Source organism: Bos mutus, chromosome 11, assembly GCF_027580195.1.
Source record: "Bos mutus isolate GX-2022 chromosome 11, NWIPB_WYAK_1.1, whole genome shotgun sequence".
NCBI lineage: Eukaryota > Metazoa > Chordata > Mammalia > Artiodactyla > Bovidae > Bos > Bos mutus.
The window spans coordinates 21562263-21585606 of NC_091627.1; the positions used below are offsets into that span (position 1 = coordinate 21562263).

The window sequence follows — 23344 nt, forward strand, 5'->3', positions numbered from 1 at the left end:
GATCTTCTAAACCCAGGAAGCAAGCCCGCATCTCTAGCATCTCCTGCATTGCTGGCAGATTCTTTACTGCTGAACCACAGGGGAAACCCCGTAGCGGAAGCATAATAATAGTGGCTTATTCATCCTAGCCTCTTTCTCTTTGCCTGTAGAATTAGCTCTTCTAGAATGTGTTCATGTCTCTTCTCTATCTAAATGCCATTTATTTTTCAAGATCAGATTAAGGCAATGCATCCTCCTGGATACACTCCTGGGAAGTGTATGGACACTTCCCAGTCCATACAGACCTGGCACTTCGAATTTCTAGCACGTAATGTTAGAATTACCTACTTATAAGATTAGAGAAAGGTACTGGTATGTGACATTCAAGATGGCAGCAGGCTTGCCATCCATGTTTTATTTGTTCTCCCTACCCTTCTCTTGTTATTCTAGTCATGCTAGATCAGCCCACAGCCATACTACTTATAAATACTGTAATTAGTGTAAACTATGTTTTTTGAGAGGCAGATCTGTGTCTTATTCTCTGAAGTCCTAGAGTCTAGCACTGTTTCAGAATCATAGCAGAATCCCAGGTGCATAAATTTCCTAGGGCTGCATAACGAAGTAGCACAACTTGGGTGCCTAAAAGTCTATTCTTTCACTGTTTGGTTCAAGAGGCTAGAAGTATAACAAGGTGAGCCATGCTCTTTCCAAAGATCCCTTCAGGGAGGGCCTTTCCTTACTTCTTCCAGCTAGTAGCCCCAGGAATCCCTTGGCTTACAGCAGTATCACAGTCCTCTTTATCCCTATTGCCACGTGGCATTCTCTCTGTGTGCAAGCCTGAGTCCTCACAAGAATCATCTTTAACAACCTTATTTCTACAAATAGTCTCTAAGGCAACCCAGGCTTTTTCTAGCATGAATCTCAAAAGTCTTCAAGCTTCTACCCATTATTCATTTCAAAGCCATGTCCACAGTTTTAGGTATCTGTTACAGGGCACACTACTCTTGATTCCAAACTCTGAATCAGTCAGGATTCTTGAGAGAAAGAGAACCAACAGCATGTGTGTATCTGTCTGTCTCTCTGTATGTATGTGTCTGTAGATAGATAAATGATAGATGGATAAACAGATATATAAATAGATTTATTTTAAGGAATTGGTTCATGCAACTGTGGGGCTGGCAAGTCTAAAGTTTTCAGCACAGCCCAGCAGCCTGAACACTCAAGCAGGATTTCTAGGCTGCAGCTTTGAGGCAGAATTTCTATTCCTTCAAGAAACTTCAGTTTTTGCTCCTAAGGTCTTCAACTTATTAGATGAGGCCCACCCACACTATCAAAGGTGATCTTCTTTAAGTCCACTGATTAGAGATGTTAATCACATCTTCAAAATATCTTCACAGTAACATCTAGACTAGTGTTTGATCAAAGAACTGGCACCAAAACCTAATCAAGTAGTCACACAGACTTAACTATTGCATAGGGCTTGGAGTCCTGGTTAAGTTTTTACCTTTGTCATTAACTTACTTGGAATCACTGCTAATTCATACTGCCTTTCGTTTACTCCACTGTAAAAGGGAAAAGTTTGGAGCAACTCCAGACAATCCCATCGAGCTCTAAAATCTATACTTTATACAGTGTAGACTCCAGCTTGCCCTGAACTGCTCCCCTTCCTTCTGGAGCTCCTCTGTCCATCAGTCATTGATTTCACTATCATTCCTGTCCATATTCCATATACCCCCTCCCTCCTCTAAGCCTACTTCTTAGCTAACACTATAGCTAACACTCAGAGGCATGAGGTGGGGAGACTTGACATGGATCATAATAAACATGCCACTCTCAAGGAGCATTTCAGTGGGTAAAAGAATACACCTGCAATGCAGGAGATGCAGGTTTGATCCTTGGGTCAGGAAGATCCTTGGGTCAGTTGCATGGCAACTCACTCCAGTATTCTTGCCTGGAGAATCCCATGGACAGAGGAGCCTGGTGAGCTACAGTCCATAGGGTTGCTAAGAGTGGGACGTGACTGACATGACATAGCACACATGCACTCTTGATGAAAAGAAAATTTATCTTGGTTAGTTATTTATTCAGTGGGATGAGAGGGCAAATGCTGTCTCCTTGAATGATACAAAATAAGAGAACAAACCACTTTGTTAGGCCTAAGCTGGAAACAAACAGAAGACTGTAGACACAACACAGTTCCAACCCCATGAGTCATTTGAATTACCTGATGAACAAATTGAGCAGATACAGGGCAATGGGCTATAATGTGCACACACAGATGCCACTTGAATCCTGTACATATGGCACCTTTTTTTACAGACATCTTATTTTCTTTAGCCCCAAAGTCTTCCTAATATTTCAGATTCACGCTGTGATTTTTTTTTTTTTAGCAGAATGAAATGACAGCAGCTCATAGTTATATCAGTGATTATATTCTGCTCAGATGAGAATGATTATGAGTTCCAAGCTCCTAGGGAAACCTCTAGCAACCATCAGGAAAACAATTTCTTTGTGTAAAATAATTAGATAGAGCATTTTTAGTGAAAAAGTTAAAAAAGAAGGCTGTGAGGTCTCTTGGATCTGAGGAATTTTGTCCCTGTCATCCATGAGCTAAAGGGTTAAGTCCCTAAAGCCTCAGGTTCAGTTCAGTTCAGTTCAGTCACTCAGCTGTGTCTGACTCTTTGCAGCCCCATGAACTGCAGCATGCCAGGCCTCCCTGTCCATCACCAACTCCCAGAGTTTTCCCAACTCATGTCCATTGAGTTGGTGATGCTATCCAACCATCTCATTCTCTGTCATCCCCTTCTACTCCTGCCCTCAATCTTTCCCAGCATCAGGGTCTTCTCAAATGAGTCAGCTCTTCACATCAAGTGGCCAAAGTATTGGAGTTTCAGCTTCAACATCAGTCCTTCCAATGAACACCCAGGACTGATCTCCTTTAGGATGGACTGGTTGGATCTCCTTGCAGTCCAAGGGACTCACAAGGGTCTTCTCCAAATCACACTTCAAAAGCACCAATTCTTTGGCACTCAGCTTTCTTCACAGTCCAACTCTCACATCCATACATGACCACTGGAAAAACCATAACCTTGACTAGATGGACCTTTGTTGGCAAAGTAATGTCTCTGATTTTGAATATGCTATCTAGGTTGGTCATAACTTTCCTTCCAAGGAGTAAGCATCTTTTAATTTCATGGCTGCGATCACCATCTGTTGTGATTTTGGAGCCCCCCAAAATAAATTCTGACACTGTTTCCACTGTTTCCCCATCTATTTCCCATGAAGTGATGGGACCAGATGCCAAGATCTTTGTTTTCTGAATGTTGAGCTTTAAGCCAACTTTTTCACTCTCCACTTTCACTTTCATCAAGAGGCTTTTTAGTTCCTCTTCACTTTCTGCGATAAAGATGGTGTCATCTGCATATCTGAGGTTATTGATATTTCTCCCGGAAATCTTGATTCCAGCTTGTGCTTCATCCAACCCAGCGTTTCTCATGATGTACTCTGCATAGAAGTTAAATAAACAGGGTGACAATATATAGCCTTGACATACTACTTTTCCTATTTGGAACCAGTCTATTGTTCCATGTCTAGTTCTAACTGTTGCTTCCTGATCTGCACACAGGTTTCTTAAGAGGCACATTAGGTGGTCTGGTATTTCCATCTCTTTCAGAATTTTCCGCAGTTTATTGTGATCCACACAGTCAAAGGCTTTGGCAGAGTCAATAAGCAGAAATAAATGTTTTTCTGGAACTCTCTTGCTTTTTTGATGATCCAGTGGATGTTGGTAATTTGATCTCTGGTTCCTCTGCTTTTTCTAAAACCAGCTAAACCGTCTGGAAGTTCATGGTTCACGGATTGCTGAAGCCTGGCTTAGAGAATTTTGAGCATTACTTTACTAGTGTGTGAGATGAGTGCAATTGTGCGGTAGTTAGAGCATTCCTTGGCATTGCCTTTCTTTGGGATTGGAATGAAAACTGACCTTTTCCAGTCCTGTGGCCACTGCTGAGTTTTCCAAATTTGCTGGCATATTGAGTGCAGCACTTTCACAGCATCATCTTTCAGGATTTGGAATAGCTCAACGGGAATTCCATCACCTCCACTATCTTTGTTCCTAGTGATGCTTCCTAAGGCCCACTTGACTTCACATTCCAGGATGTCTGGCTCTAGGTAAGTGATCATACCATCGTGATTATCTGGGTCATGAAGATCTTTTTTGTACAGTTCTTCTGTGTATTCTTGCCACCTCTTCTTAATATCTCCTGCTTCTGTTAGGTCCATACCATTTCTGTCCTTTATTGAGCCCATCTTTGCATGAAATGTTCCCTTGGTATCTCTAATTTTCTTGAAGAGGTCTCTAGTCTTTCCCATTCTATTGTTTTCCTCTATTTCTTTGCATTGATTGCTGAGGAAGGCTTTCTTATCTCTCTTTGCTATTCTTTGGAACTCTGTAATCAAATGGGTATATCTTTCCTTTTCTCCTTTGCTTTTCACTTCTCTTGTTTCACAACTATTTGTAAGGCCTCCTCAGACAGCCATTTTGCTTTTTTGCATTTCCTTTTTCTTGGGGATGATCTTGATCCCTGTCTCCTGTACAATGTCATGAAACTCTGTCCATAGTTCATCAGACACTCTATCAGATCTAGTCCCTTAAATCTATTTCTCACTCCCACGGTATAATCATAAGGGATTTGATTTAGGCCATACCTGAATGGTCTAGTGGCTTTCCCTTCTTACTTCAGTTTAAGTCTGAATTTGGCAATAAATAGTTCATGATCTCAGCCACAGTCAGCTCCTGGTCTTGTTTTTGCTGATTGTATAGAGCTTCTCCATCTTTGACTGCAAAGAATATAATCAATCTGATTTTGGTGTTGACCATCTGGTGAGGTCCATGTGTAGAATCTTCTCTTGTGTTGTTGGAAGAGGGTGTTTGCTATGACCAGTGGGTTCTCTTGGCAAAACTCCACTAGCCTTTGCCCTGCTTCATTCTGTACTCCAAGGCCAAATTTGCCTGTTACTCCAGGTGTTTCTTGACTTCCTACTTTTGCATTCCAGTCCCCTATAATGAAAAGGACATCCTTTTTGGGTGTTAGTTCTAAAAGGTCTTGTAGGTCTTCATAAAACTGTTCAACTCAGCTTCTTCAGCTTTACTGGTCAGGGCATAGACTTGGATTACCGTGATATTGAAGGATTTGCCTTGGAAATGAACAGAGATCATTCTGTCGTTTTTGAGCTTGCATTCAAGTACTGCATTTCAGACTCTTTTGTTGACTATGATGGCTACTCCATTTCTTCTAAGGGATTCCTGCCCACGGTAGTACGTATAATGGTCATCTGAGTTAAATTCCCCCATTCTAGTCCATCTTAGTTTGCCGATTCCTAGAATTTTGATGTTCACTCTTGCCATCTCCTGTTTGACCATTTTCAATTTGCCTTGATTCATGGACTTAACATTCCAGGGTCCTATGCAGTATTGCTCTTTACAGCATCAGACCCTGCTTCTATCACTAGTCACATCCACAACTGGGTGTCGTTTTTGCTTTGGCTCCATCCCTTCATTATTTCTCGAGTTATTTCTCCACTGATCTCCAATAACATATTGGGTACCTACCGACCTGGGGAGTTCATCTTTCAGTGTCCTATCTTTTTAAAAGCCTTTTCATAGTGTTCATGGGGTTCTCAAGGCAAGAATACTGAAGTGGTTTGCCATTCCCTTCTCCAGTGGACCACATTCTGTCAGACCTCTCCACCATGACCCGTCCATCTTGGGTGGCCCCACATGGCATGGCTTAGTTTCTTTGAGTTAGACAAGGCTGTGGTCCATGTGATCAGATTGGCTAGTTGTCTGTGATTGTGGTTTCAGTCTGTCTGCCCTCTGATGCCCTCTCTCAGCACCTACCGTCTTACTTGGGTTTCTCTTACCTTGGTCATGGGGTATCTCTTCACAGCTGCTCTAGCATAGAGCTCCTTACTTTGGACGTGGGGTATCTCCTCACGGCCGCCATTCCTGACCTTGGACAGGGGGTTGCTCCTCAAGGCCGCCACTCCTGACCTTGGATGTCAGCCTCAGGTTTCTTACTTTTATTTATTTATTTTTTTTTCAAGTTTTTTGACATTTTTTTATTCTTTATTTTTTCTTCATTGAAGTAAGCTGATTTACAATGTTGTGTTCATTTCTGGTATACAGCAGAGTGATTCAGTTATACATATTTATGCATTCTTTTTTATATTATTTTCCATTAAAGTTTATCACAGGATTTTTTTTTTTTTGTACAAGTATGTTTATAGTAGCATTATTCATAGTGGCCAAAAAGTGGAAACAACCCAAATGCCCGTAAACTGATAAATGAATTAATAAAGTGATTATATCCATACAATGGAATGTTATTTGACAATAAAAGGAACACAATACTAATACGTGTTACAAACATTATGCTAGGTATAAGAAAACAGTCTCAAAAGACCAATATTTTGTAATTCTTTTTTTTTTTTTTTCTAAATTTTTAAAAGAAAATCCATCCTGAACCCTCCTCCCTCCCCATACCATCCCTCTGGGTCGTCCCAGTGCACCATTCCCAAGCATCCAGCATCGCATTGAACCTGGACTGGCATCTCGTTTCATACATGACATTTCACATGTTTCAATGCCATTCTCCCAAATCTTGCCACCCTCTCCCTCTCCCACAGAGTCCATAAGCCTGTTCTATACATCAGTGTCTCTTCTGCTGTCTCGTATACAGGGTTATCATTACCATCTTTCTAAATTCCATATATATGCATTAGTATACTGTATTGGTGTTTGTCCTTCTGGCTTACTTCACTCTGTATAATAGGCTCCAGTTTCATCCACCTCATTAGAACTGATTCAAATGTATTCTTTTTAATGGCTGAGTAATACTCCATTGTGTATATGTACCACAGCCTTCTTATCCATTCATCTGCTGATGGACATCTAGGTTGCTTCCATGTCCTGGCTATTATAAACAGTGCTGCGATGAACATTGGGGTACACGTGTCTCTTTCCCTTCTGGTTTCCTCAGTGTGTATGCCCAGCAGTGGGATTGCTGGATCATAAGGCAGTTCTATTTCCAGTTTTTTAAGGAATCTCCACACTGTTCTCCATAGTGGCTGTACTAGTTTGCATTCCCACCAACAGTGTAAGAGGGTTCCCTTTTCTCCACACCCTCTCCAGCGTTTATTATTTGTAGACTTTTGGATCGCAGCCATTCTGACTGGTGTGAAATGGTATCTCATAGTGGTTTTGATTTGCATTTCTCTGATAATGAGTGATGTTGAGCATCTTTTCATGTGTTTGTTAGCCATCTGTATGTCTTCTTTGGAGAAATGTCTATTTAGATCTTTGGCCCATTTTTTGATTGGGTCATTTATTTTTCTGGAGTTGAGCTGGAGGAGTTGCTTGAATATTTTTGAGATTAGTTGTTTGTCGGTTGCTTCATTTGCTATTATTTTCTCCCATTCTGAAGGCTGTCTTTTCACCTTGCTAATAGTTACCTTTGTTGTGCAGAAGCTTTTAAGTTTAATTAGGTCCCATTTGTTTATTTTTGCTTTTATTTCCAATATTCTGGGAGGTGGGTCATAGAGGATCCTGCTGTGATGTATATCAGAGAGTGTTTTGCCTATGTTCTCCTCTAGGAGTTTTATAGTTTCTGGTCTTATGTTGAGATCTTTAATCCATTTTGAGTTTATTTTTGTATATGGTGTTAGAAAGTGTTCTAGTTTCATTCTTTTACAAGTGGTTTCTTACTTTTAAATTAGAAATAATAATATATCCACCTTATATAATCGTGATGATTGAATGAGAAATACATCATCACATATATTGTAAAGTGTATCATAAAAAAATGGTGTGTAAGAAATATCCACAAAGTGAAAAGTGAAAAGTCTTAATTGAGGATCCCAGAGAGTCCCTAGGTGAGAGACTAGGTTGTTATTAAAACATGCTAAATTTCTCCTTTCTCCTTTCAAGAGTAGACCATCTGTCCACCCCTCCACCTAACACTGGCCGTGTGCCTTGCTTTGGACTCGGCCGGTCCCAGGGCAAAGACAGGAGAAACACGGATCACAGAAGCCACGGTGAGCTGATCCTAGATAACTCTTATAAGCATGTGGATGCCCATCAGACCCTCAGCTGACCACAGACAATGAGAACAAAGAGTTGTTGCTGTAGGCTACTGTGCTTGGGAGCAGTTTGTTAGGCAGTAATTTTGTGACATTAAGTAACTTATCTTCTCTCTCCATGGGGTGATCTTGGTTTCAGTTTACCTGGAAGTGGTATGGTTTACACCTGTTTTTCAGTGTATCAATCTTTTTAACACTTTCTTAGATTTTTCCTTTTCTTTCTTTTTCTTCCTTTCTTCTTCTCTCCCTTCTTTTTATCTCTCCCTTCTCCCCTTGGGTGTCCAGCATTCTGGGCCCAGTAACCCCAAATGACCAATGCTCCCAGAGAAGGAAGCAGAAATCTGTCCCTGACAGCTTCTAATTTCTTTCTTTCTCTATCTCCGTGGTTTTTTTTTTTTTTTTTTTTGGACTTTTTGCCTTATCCCTTGAAACTTGCCTTTAACTGCGACTCTTAAGACTCCAAGGTTTGGGTCAAGAAGGTTCTCGTTAAATATTTTTAATGGCAATCTGCGATGATGCAGTGTTTTGATGTTCTCATGAGGTCACAACTTGCATTCTTTTAAACGTCCTTAAACATCATGGCTCACATCGACTTAGAAGAACCTCTATTCAGTAGTGAGAAATGCCAACAATATGCATTAAAAACAAGATGCTCTTTTGTGTCACAAGCCAAGAAAAGTTTTTAGAAAACTTACTTCAAGGCCATATCATTACCTATGTGCCAGCTACCAACTAAGTGGAAAGTGTTGAAGTCGTATCTCAAGTGACAATGCAGTGTTGTGCCTGTTCTTGATTATATAGGGCAAAAGTGATAAGTTTCAGGGACTTTCTGCAGCATGCAACTGTAGAAAGTCAGGGTGAAATGGTCACAAAGAGTTTTTGAGAAAGTTATAATTAGCTTCTGGTGCAAAGACCACCGTTTTCTCATTGTTCAACGTGAATCTGATGCATCATGGCCAACAAACATGCTACAAAGCGTTGTCTATAAACTGACTCATGTGTGGTACAAGAGTGTGCTTCTCTGCTGCATCTCTCTATTAGTCACGTCTATCGTTATTGGAGGTGTAACTGTTAATGCTTCAGGGTTAAGACCTTTAAAAATCACTCAGAGGAGAATGCTGCGGTCAATTTAACGTGACAATACATGAGTTGTCATGCAGGGGTCTTTGAAAACTAGTATCTATTTTTTAGTGTATTTAGTTTCGTAGTTTAGTATCTCTATATATATATGTATAGATACTCCCAGGAATTGTGCAGCTAAAATGGGGGCAATTTGAAGATCACATATCTGGTAGCAATCATTCATGTAGTTCTCAGGACATGACCTTCCAGATTCAACTTTGATATGTGTAAGCAGTGCAATTACCGTTCGTACCTGACTGTGACCCTTTTCATTTTAGATGACACTGCTCCATGTATCATTTCCTTGAATTTACAGAGTCACCTGTGGGGAGGATAGAGCAAGGTCACAATTCTCCTAAGATTTCTATAGAAAAAATTGAAAAAGAGCCATATTTCCCCTTTTTAAGTTTTCTGCGCCCCCATTTTATCCTAAGTATGATCTAATAGGAAAAACAGTATAAATGTTAGATTCCTTCTCTGCCCAAAGCTGTTGAAGTTCAAAGGAAAATGAAATTGTGCAAACTTGATCAATTGAAAGGAGGTTCCCTCAGGACAAAGTGTCATCTTCCATCCTCGGCTATGGATAGGGCAATGGGAAGTTTTAGAACAATGTTGGAAAATTAAACATCTAATTAACCTCTGTTAATATTTTCCATGTGCCAGTTACTGGGCTAAATATTTAATATATATATTTTAAAATTTTGTCTAATTGACAAATCTGTAGATAGTATTATTATTCTTATTTTACCAACGAAGAAACTGATTCACTGACTTGTCAAAGACTGCAGGTTAGAAAGTTGTGAAGTTATTCTTTTTGTTCTGGGCAACTGGTTCCAAAACCATGCTTTTATTCCCTCTGCCATATTGCATTTGATAATGTCTAAATTCAATACTATCTAAACCTTAAGGAATCATTTGAGACATTTACGGAGCTTTTACATTTGAGGCCAAAGTTTATTTGGATCCCTAAATGTCTAAGAAGTATTAAAAAAAAAATTGAAAATAAAAGGAAGACAACAGTGAGACACTCACATCACACATTCACACCCACTAATTAAAACAGTGAGGCAGTATTGTAAGGTGCAAGGTAATAAAGATTACAGAAAACAACCCATCTTATCTATGAGTACTTAGTATATGATGAAGCTAATAATTCAAATCATCAGAGAAAGAATAAATTATTTCCAAAGTGAGGCAAAAACATTAGCCAAGAGAATAGAGTCATATTTCACAACATACAGGATTTTAAATTTTAAATTCTGGACACATTAAGTGTATATGTCATTTATTTAATACATATTTATGAAATATCACTATTACCTAATGCTATACGTAGCAAGCATTGACTCATATCCAAAATGAGTCTTATGTCAGTTTTGTCATTTCAATAAAACTGGTTCTCTTTGAGTCTAATTTTTTCACTCACCAAACATTTACTGAGCACTTTCACTGGGCCATGCACTAGGATTGCAGTCAGTCAGCACAGTCTCTGCCTTTATTGACCAACTCTGTTATTCTTCCATGTTTCCCATAGTACCCAGCTTCATCTTCAGAGTTTTGGATAGTCACTATGGCCGAGAACTTTACCGTATTAAAGCACACAGAAGAAAAAAAAAAGATGAAAAGGAGAAAGAGGAGATGGAGGAGATGGAGAAGGAAGAGAAAGGGAAAGAAGAAAGAAAAGAAGGAAGAAAGGGAGGGAAGAGGGAGAAAGGAAGGAAGGAAGAGAGGAAGGAAGACTATTGATTAACTGCTGCATTTAGAAGTATATTCTAGTTGTACAGGTACACAAACAAATTACTTCACTACAATGTGATAGATGCTAAAAATGATATAATGACTGGCTGCTAACGATGTACAGAGGAAGAGCGTTTAGCTGGATGTAGGGATCCCAGGAAGATTTTCTGAAAATCATGATGCCGGAGCAGGGTTCTGAAGGCCAACAGAAGTCAACCATTGGAAGAAAAGAATAGGTACAGACTGAATAAGTACATACTGAATTGACTGAATAAGTAATAAATGATTGATTGAATGGATCAATAAGTAAGAGGATGGAGGAATCAAAAATGTCTGTTAAGTTCTGACCTCTCGACTTTTAATTAGCCATTGGAGAAAAGAGATAGAAACAGAGGGATCCAATTATTCTCCCAGAACAAATCTAAAGAGAACTTCTCTGTTAGAATGCTTTTGGCTGCATGTAGCAGAATATACAGAGAAGGCAATGGCACCCCACTCGAGTAGTCTTGCTTGGAAACTCCCATGGACGGAGGAGCCTGGTAGGCTCCAGTCCATGGGGTCACTAAGAGTCGGGCACGACTGAGTGACTTCACTTTCACTTTTCACTTTCATGCATTGGAGAAGGAAATGGCAACCCACTCCAGTGTTCTTGCCTGGAGAATCCCAGGGATGGGGGAGCCTGGTGGGCTGCTATCTATGGGGTCACGGAGAGTCAGACACGACTGAAGTGACTTAGCAGCAGCAGAATATAGGACAAAACAAGGCATACATAGTAAATGAATCTCTAAGGATGCAAATTCTTAAGACAGAAATTTGGGTTGTTTCACTGGTCAGTTACACATCAGGCCTCTGGGCAATGTCTCTCTAGTTGTCTTGTATAAAAACAACAATCCTGGTGTGTGTTTCCTCCATTCTCACACTACTCCACCACACTACTCACTTCTGACACTACATGCATGGAAAAATCCACACATCAAACAATTCTGTGACAGAAGTATTAAAACTTGACATTTTTTACCTGGAACTACTGAAGACAGTGTCAAGGGATCCATCCCACGAGATTACACTCTTCCTACTACATACACACACACACACACTTCAGACACCAATTACAAGGCCACGTTGTTATCTGTGCTTCTGATCAATACTCTACAAATTAGAGGTTCCCACAAGCCCCTCTCAAGGATTGATTAACTTGTTAGTGTGGCTCACAGAATTCAGGAAACCAGTCTACTCAGTAGATTTGTTGTTGTTCAGTCTCAAAGTCATGTCTGACTCTTTTCAACCCCACGGACTGCAGCACACCAAGCCTCTCTGTCCCTCACTATCTCCCGGAGTTTGCCTAAGTTCATGTCCATTGAGTCAGTGATGCTATCCAACCATCTCATCCTCTGCCACCCTCTTCTCCTTTTGCTTTCAATCTTTCCGAGCATCAGGGTCTTTTCCACTGAGTCGGCTATTTGCATCAGATGGCCAAAGTATTGGAGCTTCAGCTTTCTAGATTACCATTTTATAGCAAAAGATATTAAAAGCTACTAATAAACAGGTGGGAGAAGAGATATGTAGGGTGGGGACTAGAAGAGTCCTGAGCACAGGAGTTTCTGTCCTCACGAAGCCTGGGGTACATCACTCTCCAAATACAAGATTGCCTTCTGGTTTAACCTGGAAGCTCTCTGAAATGTCCTTTTGGGGTTTTATTTGGCAGCTTCATTACATAGACATAATCGATGAAGTCATTGGCCAGCGATGACTGAACTCAATCTCCAGCCCCTCTCCTTTCCCTGGGGGTTAGAGGATGCGGCTGAAATTCCCAATCCTCTAGTCAAAGTTGGTTCCCCTGGCACCAGTCCCTATCTTTAGAGGCTTTCCAAAAGTCACTTCATTATCATAAACTCAGGTATATGAAAGGGACTTGCTATATGCAACAAAAGACATTCATTTCACAGCTATTATGCAGTTTCAGCAACTGAGAACCAAAAGAAACATTCTAACAAAAAATACCTGTCATTCCATTAGGCCTGACTGTATCACATGACCCTGCTTAGCTACAATTAAGCCTTGAGAAAAAAAAGCATCTGGCATTTCAGTCTGTTTAGAGGGAATTGGATTTGACCATCATAGAAGAAGTGTGTGAGGTGAATACTAAAGAATTGCCAGCACGTACCTGTGATACCCTCTACATCCCAATAAGACACATACGTACATCAGTTCCTAAATATGAATAGTAAGGGATAATCATTTAGATGTGTTCTGTAACTAATACTATGTCTTACGTTCTCTTAGGCACAGGATTGGTCTCATAATAAAAGAAGTGACTTTCTGTTAAAGGGAATATAGATAGCAATGCAGAAAACATCTTTTCTCGTCACTGGTCTTCCACCTATGTCAACTTTGAGGAAATCAATGCTTCCACTATAAAGATGGTGCTGAGAGCAAGTGAACATCGATTACATGCTGGGCTCTTTACCAGGAACGTGACACACATCAACTCATTCATTTCTCACACTGACCCTATGAAGCAGCATTAGACCGGAACTGAGGCTCACTGGGTCAACTTTTGTCTCAAGTCAGAGAGCTGAGTGCCGGTAGAGCTGAGTGTCCATCCATGGCTCATTAAAGAGCATCCTTCTGTAAGAACATCCACCTGTCAGGAGGTGATTCCACATGTATCTAAATATGCTAGACATTCTTCAGACACAACTGAGCGACTGAACTGAACTGAACTGAACTGAGACATTCTTCTTTTGCAAGCACTCCTGCTGGGAATCTCAGCACTGAGGAAAGCAGGAGATGTCTCCTTAAGGGCCCCTCTTCCCAGATGGCTCAGTGGTAAGGAATTTGCCTGCCAATGCAGGAGCCTCGGGAGATGCAGGTTCCATAACTCCATAGACAGAGGAGCCTGGTCAGCTACAATTCATGGGGTCACAGAGTTGGACACAACTGAGCAACTGAGTGCACACTCACTTACTTATTCACTTTTTATATCATGGGGTCTCACATTGTGGTCCATCTTCCTAGTTCAGGATATTTACACAGCTTGTGCAATGATAACCATCAATCATACTTGAAACAACTATGAGAACAAAAAATACCAAGGGTTTGCCTGAGCTCTGCAGAACCTTTCATCTGAAAGATTATGTAATTTGTTTTGAACCTACACATTCATTACTCATTCAGCAGATATTAACAGAGCATGCCCTGGACATTTATAGATGTTTATAAATGTGGATCTGTGATCAGCCTTTAATTTACCAAATATTTCCTGATTTTCTACTATGTGCCAGATGTGGTGATAGATTCTGATAGGTTCAAAAAAAAAAAAAATCAACAAAACCTGGTCCCTGCCCTCAGGAATTCTGTGACTTGAGAATCATTCTTCAATCACTCCAGAAAAATAAATTAAAAATGTGTGCTCTGCCCTTTTCCCTAATGTGAGAGCATAATCACATGTATAAAGTCATAGAATATGTGCTGGTATTTCTGTTTTCACCCACTCCAGCTGCATTCTTCAGGCTTCTTTGCACTGTTCCAACCCCTGTGGCCTGTTGGATCTGAATTCCTTTGCCTGATGGCACCCAGTTGGGTTTGGCCAATGAGACTCACCAGTGGGAAACTAGAGCGGGAAGGGGATAAGACACAGCATAAGTCATTTCTTTTCTATTCCCTCTTGAGTCACCACTGTGTGTGTAGGAGGGACTGTGTCTGCTGGGGACTATGGCTCCCACTGGTGGCCTCCTCCAGACCCCTGGGTGGGTTCCTCCAGGGTTCCAACTCTCAATAGGCTCCAGTAATACTGTTTTTCCTTTGCATCCTTTCTGCCGTGGGAGTGACAATGGCTTCCGGACTTTATGGGTCTCTGGGTGCCTTATTCTTTCTTATTTATTCTCTTAACCTGGCACAGACAGCTGTAAAGAGTCTCTGTGTTAACATTTCCTCATTTGAAACATCTGGGGTAAACGCTGTTTCTTACTGGGACCCTAGCTAATCGGAATATCAAAGCTGACCACATTTTAGGAATCATCTAATCTCCTTTCCATTTTACAGGGACAGAAATCAGGTCCAGACAGCATGGCACTTGAATGAGCTTGCCCACGGGAAGAATAAAACCAGCTCACCTGCCTATCCTGGCTCCTGTGACAACGCATCCCAGACCACCTCCTGGCCTTGTTTCCTCTGAAGGGGTGATCTTCCAAGTTTTGGACAGTGTTCCCTTCTGCCAGTGTTGAGTCCTGCAAGCTAAGGACATGAATGAACTGAGTCATCTCCACAGAGCTTCATTAATTTCAAGGCAATTTAAGATTTCTGAGTCATAGGTTTCAGCCACTTAGACTTTCCCAGCCGGTACTGCATTTGCCCACACACATTTTTCTTTCAAGACCACATCTGGGTCTAGCTGTGTGGCTTGCCCACTCTTTAGCAGTTTCAGAGAGAATCCAGCCTCATAGAGTGATCTGTGCTGGGCTATGCCTTTTCCAATTGCCGTGTGCAGTGGAGTTTGCACAAGGACTTAATGGAATTAATTGCTGTCTATAGCTTGATCCAGACTCTAACCACCAGAGACACGCACATTTCCACATTCTATAGCCAACACCATATTTCACCCAGCCTCCCAAGGAAACTCAGTTCTACCATATGGTGACTCCACTCTCTGAATAATACTTAGCAACTCGATGAACAAAGAATGAATCATATCTTAGCCATCTTGGCCAAATATTGTTTCATATAGCCACGGCATTAGTAATATATATATTTTCTTTCTTTTTTTTTTTTTTTTTTAAAGAGGACTTCCTGCAATGCCCACTGGAAATGAAGAACTAGACCTCACTGGAGGGAGACTGTACCATCAAAGTGTTCTCGCTCATTAGAGATCTTCAATTCCATATTACGTTGTGTGTATGATACATTCAGCATGTCTGCTTTTTCTTTTCCTTCAGAGCAGCTGCTGGGATTGAGCAACAGTCTCCCGGGGTAACACAGCAGGGAATCCTGGGGCATTTCCCAGACGCAGAAAACAAAGGATGTGTATCCATGGGGAGGTTTAGGCTGGAGCCTTTCCCTACCATCAGGGAGAATTCACAGTCTCAGGATCTGGGGAGGAATCTTAGCAAACCTCTGTGTGTGTGGTGGGGAGTGGGGAGGGGGTGGTGGGGGAAGGGTGGTGGTGTGGTTAGGTGATCTTAAGAAAGTCACTTTCTTTTTTAAAATTTTTCATTTTGTGGTTAGGTGATCTTTTTTGTTTTTAATTTATTTATTTTAATTAGAGGCTAATTACTTCACAATATTGTATTGGTTTTGCCATACATCAACATGAATACCCCACGGGTATACATGTGTTCCCAATCCTGAACCCCCCTCCCACCTCCCTCCCCATACCATCCCTCTGGGTCATCCCAGTGCACCAGCCCCAAGCTTCCTGTATTTCTCATCAAACCTGGACTGGCGATTCATTTCTTATATGATATTATACATGTTTCAATGCCATTCTCCCAAATCATCCCCCACCTCCCTCTCCCACAGAGTCCAAAAGACTGTTCTATATATCTGTGTCTCTTTTGCTGTCTCGCATACGGGGTTATAGTTACCATCCTTCTATATTCCATATATATGCGTTTGTATACTGTATTGGTGTTTTTCTTTCTGGCTTACTTCACTCTGTATAATCGGCTCCAGTTTCAACCACCATTAGGTGATCTTAAGAAAGTCACTTTCTTTTTTTAAATTTTTTATTTTGTATTGGGGTATTTTTTTTTTTTTTTGCTTTTGTTTAGTCGCTCAGTCATGTCTGACTCCGCGATCCTTATGGACTATATAGCCCATCAGGCTTCTCTGTCCATGGGATTTTTCAGGCAAGAATACTGGAGTGGGTTGCCATTTTCTCCTCCATGGGGTCTTCCTGACCCAGAGATCGAATGTACATCTCCTGTTTGTGTCTTATATTGCTGGCGGATTCTTTACAGGCTGAGACATCCGGGTAGAACTGATTAACAATGTTATGACAGTTTCCGGCGAACAGAGAAGGGACTCAGCCATACATATACATGTATCCATTCTCCCTCAGAGGCCCCTGCCATCCAGGCTGCCACATAACATTTAGCCGAGTTCCATATGCTACACAGTAGGTCTTTGTTGGTTATCCATTTTAAATATAGCAGTGTGTACATATCCATGCCAAATTCCCTAACCATCCCTTCCCCCCAACTTTCCCCCCAGCAATTCTCTAAGTCTGTGAGTCTGAAAATCACTTTTCTTTCTGAGACATAATAAAGAATAAAGAACCTTTGACAAACATTTGATAAACTGGAAGACAACAGGCAAAGGCTACCTCAACCATTTATAATGTGCAAGCACTGTTAGAGCCTTTTAGGTACTAAAATAGATAACCAACAGGGACCCATTGTATAGCACAAAGAACAATATTCAGTATTTTGTAATAACCTATATGGAGAAAGAATCAGAAAAGAATATAGATAAAAAACTGAATCACTTTGCTGTACATCTGAAACTAACACAATATTGTCAATCAACTATACTTCAATTAAAAAATGTAATCAGAAACAGCAGTAAGAGTCAGATACAATCCATTATTTCAATGAACTAACCAGTTGAAAATAGGAATATGCAGGGATTATTTTAATGAAATATGGCTCAGCTAAGATAGAGCTTTGCACAGTGGAGAGTCAGCTTAATCTGAGAATTCCTGAAAAAGCTGGTGCCCAAGATGAATCTTGCCAAGATTTATGGAGATGACAAAGGGATTCCAGACAGTCAAGAGCCTGAGTTGTAATTACTGGAGAATAGAGTGCATCACACAGAGTGGCCGGAAACAAGGCTACATTAATAACTATGAAGAAATATTTGTTATAATTTTACTACAAGCACTGCTGTGTGGGTGCTTGGTCACTTCGTCCTGTCCAGCTCTTTGAGACCCCCATGGATGCCTCTGTCTATGGGATTGTCCAGCCTAGAATACTGGAGTGGGTTGCCATTTCCTCTTCCAGGGAATCTTCCCAACCCAGGGACTGAAGCTGCGTCTCCCAAGTCTCCTCCACTGGCAGGTGGACTCTTTACCACTGTGCCACCTGGGAAGCCCACCAGCACTGGTGGTTTTTGAAAATCAAGAGAGGAATTTCCTGGAGAGCCCTCATGCTGTGGTAGTGCCTTTCCTCACATCCATGGCAACACTTGGGCTCATCTTCATGGGAAGTAGTTTGCTGTTAAGTGCTGATCTTAGAATTAAAGGAAAGGAACCATCCTAATCCATTGTTGTCTGGATGGAATTGCATTTTCTCATCAGGCACCCAGCGCTGTGACAAGAACAGAACAGAAGAGAAAGGAGAAGGTGCGGCCCTTCCCCTTGGGGAGCTCCGGATCCATTGAGAAAAGTCATGCTCACCTCGTATAATCATGGCAGATTAATCTGAATTCATTGTACAGTCATCATCCCATGTTTCCATGCCCATCAGGAAGGAGGATCTTCCCTTAGCCAGATGCATCAGAAGGAGGGCTTGGGAGTCATTCAACCTGTGTTTATTACGTATCATCTGACAATAGGAATTATTTTACTCCTCTGGGAAAGACTTCCTAGAGGAGCTGGCTAGCTGACCCAGAAAGATGACTATACTACCTCATTCCAATTTTCTATTATACTGCTGCTGCTGCTAAGTTGCTTCAGTCATGTCCGACTCCTAGCGACCCCATGGACTGCAGCCTACCAGGCTCCTCCGTCCATGGGATTGTCCAGGCAAGAGTACTGGAGTGGGGTGCCATTGCCTTCTCCTTCTATTATATTACTGAACAAAAAACTGACCTGATACTTAATGGTGGAAAACAACTACCACATTATTACATTATGATTTTGTGTGGCAGTAATTTGGGCAGCTGGCATAACTGTGTTCATTCAGTGGTATTCTGTTGGCTACTGGTCTGGTCTGGAGAGATCAAGATGGCTTTCATTCTCCTGCCTGGAGCTTTGCTAAGGTTTGGCTACACTGAGCCCCTCTCCCTTTCCATGTCATCATGTGAGTCTTTCTGTGGGTTTTCTCCAGGAGGGTAGTTGATTGGATTTATTGTACGGCAGCTCAGACCTCCAAGAGACTAAGAAGGAAGCTTTCAGCCTTCTCAAAGGCAAGACCTAAAACTGAGTCTGCATCACGTCCACAATTCTTTATTAATCCAAACAATCCCACACAAGTTTATATTCAGTGGCAGGGCCACACAAGTTTATATTCAGTGGCAGGGCACTGGAACCCACCTCCTATTGGGAGGAGTGTCAAGACTCTGTAGCAGTAGTAGCGTTAGTAACTCAGTCGTGTCCAGCTCTTTGTGACCCCATTGACTGTAGACCGCCAGGCTCCTCTTGAATTCTCCAGGCAAGAATACTGGTGTGCATTGCCATACCCTTCTCCAGGGGAATCTTCCCAACCCAGGGATTGAACCGAGGTCTCCTCCCTTGCAGGCAGATTCTTTACCGTCCGAGCTACCAGGGAAGCCCCCTCTACAAGACTCTGTGTCCGTCTTTAGTTTGGTACATTTACCCCTCACTAAGGTCACTTCATGTGTGTGATGCAATCTTGGTGATTTACGGCCCAAGTAAACATGAGATAGGAAAAGAAAAGCAACCTCAGATGAGGAAATAAGGCTGTGTATGAGAGACATCTGTCATTATACTATGAGTTCATTAAACTATGATCAACTATGCTCTGCTCCAGACCTATTTATGGTGCTAGAAACATGGAAAGTGATCCATCAACAGAACTCAGTTAACTGACAGGCAATGTTTTTTTACTACATTTCTAGTTATATGAGTGACTTTCTCACACTGAACCTTCCAGGAAAGGTGCCAGGGGAATCTTATTGCAAAACTAGCAATTTATTGGGTTGACAAAGAGAACATTCAGTTAAGGAGATTTTGCAGAACACAATGGGATAATTCTAGTTGTGAAATGTGGACTTAAAAAGGAATCATTTAGAAACATCCAAGAAGCATTTGAAGGTTGGATGACAAGATGTAGCCTCTTCCATTCAAACACAGACTGAGGGTCAAGGGTGGGCCCGGAAGTCCAGGCAGATGTGGGACAGTTTCAGGTCTCCCTGCCCGACTCCAAAGGTCCATCACACCAGGCTTCTAAGAGACTGATCCAGAAAACAGTGGTAACACCCACCATGCATCCATCACTGTTCCAGCACAGCGGTTATAGTTCAGTTCAGTTCAGTCACTCAGTCGTGTCCGACTCTTTGCAACCCTATGGACTGCAGCATGCCAGGCCTCCCTGTCCATCACCAACTCATGGAGCTTACTCAAATTCATGTCCATCGAGTTGGTGAAGTCATCCAATCATCTCATCCTCTGTCATCCCCTTCTCCTCCTGCCTTCAATCTTTCCCAACATTAGGGTCTTTTCCAATGAGTCAGTTCTTCGCATCAGGTGGCCAAAATATTGGAGTTTCAGCTTCAGCATCAGTCCTTCCAGTGAATATTCAGGACTGATTTCCTTTAGGATGGATTGGTTCGATCTCCTTGCAATCCAAGGGACTCTCAAGAGTCTTCTCCAACACCATAGTTCAAAAGCATCAGTTCTTCGGTGCTCATCTTTCTTTATAGTCTGACTCTCAAATCTGTAAATGATTACTGGAAAAACCATAGCCTTGACTAGATGGACCTTTGTTGGCAAAGTAATGTCTCTGCTTTTTAATATGCTGTCTGTTGATTATAGCTTTTCTTCCAAGGAAGAAGTGTCTTTTAATTTCATGGCTGCAGTTATCATCTGCAGTGATTTTGGAGCCCAAGAAAATAAAGTCTCTAACTGTTTCCATTGTTTCCCCATCTATTTGCCATGAAGTGGTGGGACCGGATGCCATGATCTTAGTTTTCTGAATGTTGAGTTTTAAGCCAACTTTTTCACTGTCCTTTTTCACTTTCATCAAGACGCTCTTTAGTTCTTCTTCACTTTCTGCCGTAAGGGTGGTGTCATCTGCCTGTCTGAGGTCATTGATATTTCTCCCAGCAATCTTGATTCCAGCTTGTGCTTCATCCAGCCTGGTATTCTCATGATGTACTCTGCATATAAGTTAAATAAGCAGGGTGACAATATACAGCCTTGATGTACTCCTTTCCAGATCTGGAACCAGTCTGTTCCATGTCCAGTTCTAACTGTTACTTCTTGATCTGCATGCAGATATCTCGGGAGGCAGGTCAGGTGGTCTGGTATTCCCATCTCTTTAAGAATTTTCCACTGTTTGTTTTAATCCACACAGTCAAAGACTTCAGCATAGTAACTGTAGTTATAGAGGGAAATTCAAACATGGCATTATATCTCCAGGGCCTCCAAGTCTCCAGATGGAAGCATTCTCTACCCACCCCTAGATTCCAGGGGAATGCTTGGGCATCTCAAGGTAGATCAAGATGGCAGGGGGCAGAGAGGATGAGATTGCCATTGCCCAGCCATGGAGCCACCATGCCAGAGGGAAGAATTCTTGAAGAATACCAGAAGTTGTATATATTCTCTCAACGTAGGCCTGCAGCAGCTAGCTTCCACCCCTTCCTACTAAACAGAATTATATTTACCCCAAGAATCTGGCATCCTACCCTAGAGAACAGAAAGGCAGACAGCTTCTAAAAAGGCTCCTAATAATTCCTGGTCTTCACACCTGGTGGAATCCTCTCTTGTTCTGTGGGATGGCCTTGGTGACTTGCTCTTAATAAGCAGACTATGGCAAAATGATGTCACTTCCAGGATTAGGCTACAAAAGACTTGGACATTTGTCTGGCTTGTCCTCTCTCTGGGTCTTCTCTGGTGTTTGCTCTAATCAAGCAAGATGCCATGCTGTCAGCTGCCCTTTGGAGAAGCTCATGTGATTCAGACTGGAGGGTGGTTTCCAGTCAACATCCAGGGAGGAAATGAGACCCTCAGCCCAACAGCATTCAAGGACTTGAATCCTATCAATACCTAAAGGAGTGACCTTGGAAGCTGAAGCTTTGGGGGGCAATTTGTTATGCAGCAATGGTTGAATAATACAAGTATATAAAAAAGAAGTGTATATATATATATACATATATATATATATATATATATCTCTCTTCCTATTACACCATGTGATTTCTGGCTAATGAGGATCTTTCATCTTGAGGCTAGGGCAACATCTGGTCAGTGGCATGAAGTCCTAGCACTTAGCTCAGCAGTCACATTCCCCCACTGTCTGACAGTAACCTTGTCTCCCAGTTGTCCTCTGTATCCATAGGGGATTGGTTCCAAGACACCTCCCCAACTGCCCTTCAGATACCAAAATCCACAGATGCTCCATATATACATATAGTTTTTTTAAATTTGCATATAACCTATGAACATCTTCCTGTATACTTTAAATCATCTTTAGATTACTTGAAATACCTAATACAATGCACATGCTATGCAAATAGTTGCTGATGCCGGCAAGTTCAAATTTTGCTTATTGGATTTTCTGTATTTTTTTTTTCTCAATTATTTTTGATCCACAGGTGATTGAATCCATGCATGTGGAACCTGTGGATATGGAGGGCTAACTGTACTGTGGTCAGGGCTAGTCCTCACTACCTCCAGGCCCTACACAGAGCTTCATTCACCTGTCCGCAGTTCTCACCACACCCTACAAGATCTGTACTATGACGGTGCCATTTTAAGGAAGCAGAAACTGAGGTTTAGGGATATTCCGGAATTGACTGAAGGTCACAGAACTACTGAACTTCAGAAAAAGTGCACCATATACACTTTCCTGACCTCTTGAATATGATTGGTTGACTTTTGTATCTCACTCTCTTCTAGATGCAGTTCCAGAGTCTGTCACGGGTCAAGGGCTGTGGTCTCTGAACAACTGTGTGATTTAGAAAGCAGCTTACTTCCCTGTAGCAAAATAGCCTAAAACCATATTTGCTAGCAGACTCTTTTATTATGCAAATGAAGATAATGAAGACTGAGGCTTGATGCTTACCTCATATTTAGAACAAGGGACTGTATTTCTTCAACACTCCTCCAGTTTACACCCCACCCAGGATCATACACCATCCCTCAGGTCCACACGTACAGATGGACCCATTTTCTAAAGTGTTGGGTTCATGGCTAGGAGTTACCTATTCAGTGAAGAACAAGTCTCAATCTTTCTGAGTTTTGGAACAAAATGTAAAAGATATAAAATTTCATGTTCTTCCAAGGGATACAAATTAGATATATGGGAAAAATACTATGAAATCAGTTATTTGTTCACAGTTTTAACACTCAAAGCACTCTTGTATATTTGAATGTGAATTACACAGATATGAATGGGACATATCATTCATTCCATCTATAGCTCACTAAACAGATTGCCACATAGCACTGAGTTTCCATACTGTGCAC

The 23344-nt window shown here is 41.5% G+C and overlaps 1 long non-coding RNA gene across 4 annotated transcripts in view; it reads right to left on the bottom strand.

Annotated features, from left to right (window-relative positions):
• The window catches only part of LOC138989871 (uncharacterized), a 50980-nt gene that overhangs the window by 19103 nt on the left and 8533 nt on the right, over positions 1-23344 (bottom strand). For 3 of the 4 annotated variants that reach the window (XR_011465996.1, XR_011465993.1, XR_011465994.1), the window contains exons 2-3: positions 15093-15213; positions 9494-9562 (exon numbers count right to left, since the gene is read on the bottom strand). This is a non-coding gene — a long non-coding RNA (uncharacterized lncRNA). The remainder of the gene's footprint in view (positions 1-9493; positions 9563-15092; positions 15214-23344) is intronic. The other variant, XR_011465995.1, reaches the window with a different exon arrangement.